The sequence below is a fragment of the Schistocerca serialis genome, chromosome 3 (assembly GCF_023864345.2).
Source record: "Schistocerca serialis cubense isolate TAMUIC-IGC-003099 chromosome 3, iqSchSeri2.2, whole genome shotgun sequence".
Taxonomy (NCBI): domain Eukaryota; kingdom Metazoa; phylum Arthropoda; class Insecta; order Orthoptera; family Acrididae; genus Schistocerca; species Schistocerca serialis.
In genome coordinates this window covers 1,008,226,577-1,008,233,397 of record NC_064640.1, presented here as the reverse complement: position 1 = coordinate 1,008,233,397, position 6,821 = coordinate 1,008,226,577, and positions in this window count along the sequence as shown.

Here is a 6,821-nt window from a genome sequence, read left to right as displayed (position 1 = left end):
CCTCCTATCCTTTTCAATATTACAGCTGTAATTTAACTAACCAGATTTAGATTTACCAGTGGATTTATGACTTATTTGTTTCATCCAATTTCATCAAAATTGAACAAGTACTCTGTCCTACAGACCCTCCTAGTGAAAAAGACATGAAATACAGTAAAGCAAAACTAACGTTCACTGCAATGATTTATTATGTCGTGTAGAGCAGCCCCCATTAAGGCACCATTCTGAAACTTCTGGAGCAGTGTAAAGATTTGCCGAGCGGTTCTAGACGCTTCAGTCGGGAACCAAGCTGCTGCTATGATCGCAGGTTCGAAACCTGCCTCGGGCATGGATGTGTGTGATGCCCTTAGTTTGGTTAGGGTTAAGTAGTTCTAAGTCTAGGGGAATGATGATCTCCGATGTTAAGTGCTTGGAGCCATTTGGACCATTTTGCAAAGATTTGTTTCTTAGTGCACTGCCTTAGCTGATGTGACTTCCATGGTCAAGATATGTTATTGTTGTCACAGTAATTATCATTTTAATGTTTTGGAGGCATTACAAATTTTTAATATCGATTTCATCAGCGTACAAAGTACATTTCCAGGTTATCCGTTACAGACGCATAGAGTGGTGATTGACAATTTTATAACACTATATTTTCGCTATAAGTTAACATAAATATGAGATCTTACCACCCAATAAAAGACAGAAATTGGAAGTCTTTACTCCATCTTAATATATGTCTGATATGAGCCCCATTGTCATCCAAGTGAAAGTTAAAGTCTCTTCAAGCTCTCTCTGACAGACAGGTGTCAGTTTGCGTGCTTCCTCTAGTTCCAAAATGAAGTCCTAGTCTTCCATCTCATCTGTGGGACTGACATTAACCAAGTTCCAATACATATATACGTGTCCTGTGATAGTTCTTTTGGTGAGGAAAGATAGGCCTAACATACCTCCTTTTATATAAAAAAATGCAAAATATATTTATTATTGGTCTATCGTGTTCAGTCTGAATAAAATAGGTAACAAAAGTGTGTAAGTGGAGCACATATGGACAGAGGATCACCCTAGAGAAAATATGGGCTGCAAATGGGGAAATCCATTCAGACATGTGACTTTGACAAAGGGCAGATTATTATTACACAGATCCTGTGAATGAGTATCTTGGAAACAGTGAAGCTGGTCAAGTGTTCACATGCTACTCTCCTTAGCATCTACGGAAAGAGGTAGGACAGTGAAACTACTACTAGGTGCCAAATGGTTGGACGTTCACGACTCTTCACAGAACACGGGGTTTGGAGGCTTGTCTGCTATGTAAAGTAGGATAGATGGTGATCTGTGGCATCTCTGCGGAAACAGCACAATGCTGGTGCATGCACAAGTGTTTCGGAGCACGCTGTTCATCGTACATTGTTGAACATGGAGATCCACTGCATACCACACCTACATGTTCACATGTTGACCCAATGACATCATCAATTACAATTGCAGTGGGCCCAGGACCATTGGGATTCGACTGTCAGTCAATGGAAATATGTCGGCTCTTTGGGTGAATCACATGTTTGCTACACTAGGTCACTGGTTGTCTCTACAAATGTCATCATTGAGGTGAACAGCAGCTCAAAACATGCAGTGTGCCACTTACTCAGGCCGGTGGGAACAGTATTATACTGTGGGAGACATTCTCCTGCACTTGCAACAAACCTGTTGTAGTAATCAAAGACATGCTGACAGCTGTGAACCACCTGCATCACTTCATGCTTGTCTTCCTCGGCGGCAATGTGATCTTTCAGCAGTATAACTGTCCATGTCTTGAAGCCAGAACCATGCTACAGAGGTGTGAGGAGCATTGTAGTGAACTCACGTTGATGTCTAGGTGACCAAATTTGCCTGATGTGAACCCTAAGGAACCCATCTGTCTCACTGTCAGGCGGCCACACGGTGTACAGAAATCAGCAGCCCATTATTTACATGAATTACATGACCTATGTGTAGACATATAATGCCATATGTTGGGTCTTGCCCATTCATGCTAAGGGATGTTACATTCCCAGAATGTTCATTCCAGCACTTGTTATGCCAGAACACCATATACCACCACCACAAACCTACCAACAAACTGTCAGATCAAGGTGCAGCTTGTAATTAAATGCTCTGAGGTGGAGTCGCTCCAAAACATATACTAAAATAAATTTCTCAGTAACATATTACAGAATTTAAATTATCAGAATACATTTCACAAATTTCCACACTGATTTAAATAGCACCAATCAATGTTTTTGGAACTGTTGATATGTGATGATTTTTTAGCAGATAGTAGCTAGTCTTAAGGCTGCACCTTGAAATGCGGCTTGGCTCAATGTAGCAGAGGTTTGGGCGTGTGATTTCTTCAGAGTACAGCTCTTATGGGCATCCCGAAGGCTCTGGTGTTTCAGCCTAAGGGTGTTCTACCAACCAGCACACAAGTTTCATGTTCTGCTACTTCTATCAAAAGGGAATGAACAGACTTGCTGAAACTTCACTGTTGAATCTCTGTCTCTGTATATCCCTATTATGCTTTGATGCACATTTAATAGTATTGTTTACATAATGTTTTGGACAGTTTTTTTGCTTCTCCCATTGGCTATATTATCCACTGCTAGATTATGTTGGCAAATGTTTTGCCACAGTGCACTAGAGTATGGAACATAAGTGTCACCACCTAGTGAGAGTTTCATGAATGATTAGAGGAAAAAGGGTGCAAAATAGATGCTTTGTGTGAAATACATCCCATGACTTTAGTTTCCTTGCTTGCTGACTATGGGTAACATCTGTTATTAGCAAGTTTCTTTTTGTGAGTGTATTACACACGAGTTTAGTTAGTTTTACTTTCTCACCAATAATAGCATCATACCACAAGTTCAAAAATGACATAATATGAATCCAGTGTGCACTTTATCAGGTAAAATTTTGGAACATGTAGTTAGGATGAAAGAAAAGGAATTTGGTGCACCCAGATTCAATGTAAACTTGAATCAAGAACAAAAGCTGTTTAAATCCAGGCAATGGTGTACACGCAATTTTAACAGAGCAGTGTAGAATGGAGCTGAGTGGTTGTGAGTGCTATATCACTTAAAATGCATATTTTTGTAATACACATGCATAAATATGACAAATATGGTCTGTACATTTCTGTGGCAGTTATCAGGTTGCTCATGTCAGCCAGTTACAGCACAAGATCCATGATGTCATGGAAATATCACTGTTTTGTCACGCAAACTCATGAACACTGTAGTTTTAGTGCATAATACATTAAATGTCTGATGTTTAGAAATGAAAAGACCAAAAACTATAAGCATGCAATGAAGCTAACATACACTGAATTAAAGATCTCTCCGAAACACGTCTTTTAGTATGATTTATTTGGTAAACTGTCGGGAAATGTAATGTAGGGGGATAAATAAGTTACCTATTAATTTTATCTTGAACTTAGCTTTTGATGTTATGTAGTAGTTGATTATGAAACAGAAAGAAGATACAGTATGTAAATGTTTGGCTAGTGTGTGATGATATGCCTTCCTCCCCCCTCCCCCCCCCCCCCCTCCCCCTTCCTGAAATCTTGGTTGTGGTGAGAGACTGATTTGTAATGTAGCCTGAGACCTAGGTTAGTTCCGATCGATAAATGTCCCAGCCATCCTCAGTATGGAAACAACGAGCTGCATCTGGTCAGATCCCTGATATGCAGAATCAGTGATGTATCTCATTCCAAAGACAGACAGACAACTATTAAGCAGATGATCATAATGTTTTCACTCATCAGGGTGATTATAATTAAAGTTAAATTTTCAAACCACTGTAGGTACAACAACACTGGTCAGAATGACATCAAATTGCAATGGAATATTATTGGAGAAGGGAAAAACGTATGGCAGAAGAAAAATAAGTAGTTACAAAATGTAGCAATAGATGGTGCTGTAAGCATCATAATTTAACTGTGATCAACTACAAACGACAAATGAATCGTACAACAATGCCTAAGGTGTACATTTGACGTTAAACAAACTGCTACTCAGTGTGCATGGGTGTACAGGTGTGATACAGTTAGTTATGTAAGCCCATCCACCACGCCAAGTTCGTATCACATTGGATGGGAAAAATCAGTTTTTAATTGTCCCGAGTCCAAAAACCATATAAAAAACATCAATCACATCAGTTTTTAATTGTCCTGAGGCCAAAGACCACATAGAAAGCATCAATCAAAATCACATCAGATTATTAATTTCCATGTGACTGACAGAAAACATGCTGAATGGGCTGTCCACCGTTTTCTGCAACAAGTTGAAATCGAGAAACAGCATGTTCCACAACTGATCGAAGTGTTTCTGGGCTAACATTCAGAATGTGTTGTGCAATGCGTGTCTTCAATGCAGCTAAGTTTGTAGTCCGGGCACTGAACACAACATATTTCAGATAGCCCCACAGCCAGAAGTCACACGGATTAAGATCAAATGATCAGGACAGCCAGGCTGTAAGGAAATGGCAGCTGATAATTCCACCATTTCCAAAATGTCACTTCAGCAGCTGCTTAACTGGATTTGCAATGTGCGGAGGTGCGCCATCTTGCATAAAAATGATCCCATCCACACATCCACTCTGTTGGAGAGCAGGAATGACATGGTCCCTCAAAAAGACACTCGTAGCACTTACCAGTGACAGTACAGGTAATAGGACTGGAAGCACCTGTCTCTTCGAAAAAATGTGGCCCTATGATAAATGATGCTGTAAACCCACACCACACATTGATCTTTTCAGGATGAAGTGGTACTGGTTGGTTTGCGTGTGGATTTTCTGTTGCCCATATTTGAGAATTCTTTGTATTGACATATCCTGTCAGATGGAAGTGGGCTTCATCTGTCCACAAAATCTTCCACGGCCAATCATTGTACTCTTCCATGCAAGCAAGAAATTCTAAAGCAAAGGTCTCTCTTGCTGGCAGGTCAGCAGGAAGCAACTCTAGCACATGGGTAGTTTTGAATGGATAGCAAAGAAGGATGCTTCGTAGGATTTTACACACCATGCTCATGGGTATGTCCAATGTTTGGGCAATTCTCTGTGCACTACATGTTTGCACACCACCACTCGTCTCCTCCTGCATTGTTGCGGCCACTGCTTCCACTGACATTGAATCAATTTGTTTCCTCCCTTTACCAGGTTGCACACCAAAAGACCCTCTGTTTTGGGATTTCCGAATCATTTCCTTCATACTCACAGCAGTCATTGGACCAATACCTTTTTTCAAACCCTTCAGTGTCCAGAACTTCTGCAGAGAAACATGTGCACAGTCATCATTCTTGTAATACAGCTTTACAAGCAGAGCACGATCCTGCATTGAGACAGTCATGGTGAACGTAGCAGACGTGAAAGGAGGAAAAGCTGTGTACCTTGCTTCTTTATATCAACTTCAGAGGGTCGTGCGCATGACAGGTGTTTTCCTTTATGTATTCTGACACATACAGCACCATCTATTGATCAATTTTCACACTATTTTTCTTCTTCTATCATACATTTTTCCCCTTCTCTGATAATATTCCATTGCAATTTGATATCATTCTGACCAGTGGTGTTATTTCTACAGCATTTTGAAAGTTTAACTTTAATTATAATCACCCTGTATATCAAATATTGTGCCTGTTGACTCTTCCAGATGAATGAAATGTCACTTTATTACTTACAGTGAGTTGTTCTAGCATACTGATAACAACAGTAAATTTTAACTGTTTGCACTTTTCCTTTATTAGGTTGGTGCATAAGTTCGTAGCATTTTTGTTTTGCATGTTGGTATTCGAGTTTCTCTGGGCTTATTTATCAACTGCCAATTTTTGCTTGTAATTCACTGTTGCTATTTGAGTTTATATATTGTCATTTTGTCTTTTGAAGATAGTGAGTGGAGCTGTGGAGACTAGAAAATGGAGTGCAAAGTGGAGAAATTGGAACATTTCTGACATACTCTTCTGTTTGAGTTCAATGAAGGGATTGCAGTAGCATTGGCAGCCAGAAACTTTTATGCTGTATATGGGGATAGCGCCATTGGACAGAGCACAGCAAAAAAAAAATGGTTTTCTCATTTTAAGGAGAATCATTTTGATATTAGTGACTCTCCCTGTTGAGAAAGACCTTCAGGGTTTGATGAAGATAGTTTAAATGCATTAATCCAGAATGAGCCATTTCAGTGTACTCGAGAACTGGCAAATGTGATGAATTGTGGTTATTCCACCATCGTGCAACATTTGCATGCAATGGGAAAAGTTGAAAAAGTTCAGAAAGTTCCAAAATCACAAAAAATGGGGGTGGTGATATGTACAGCCCTGCTTGTTTATCATCAATTGGCTCATGAACAACACTAACCATTCCTATTCTGTATTGTTACTGGTGATGAGATGTGGTGTCTTTATGCAAACATGAGGAAATGAAAGGAATAGCTGAGCCCAAACAAAGCAGCAATTCCCCTTACAAAACCCTGCATGCATTCACAAAAATAATGTTATGTATCATGTGGAACAGCAATCGTGTGGTGAACTACAAATTGCTTCCTCAAGGTGTAACTATCACTGCTGACATTTATTGTCAACAACTGATATCTCTTCCAGATGCAGTCCAAGAACAATGACCAGGAAGACTGTGTGAAGTGATGCTACTCCACAATAACATCTGTCAGACTTGCAAAAAATGCTGTACAGAAGTTAAGTTGGGATGTCATTCCCCACCCACCTTATTCACCTGATCTTGCACCCTCAGATTTTCACCTTTTATGCTCTCTATTGTACAACCTTCAAGGAACTTCCTCTCTGGATGAAAATGTGCTC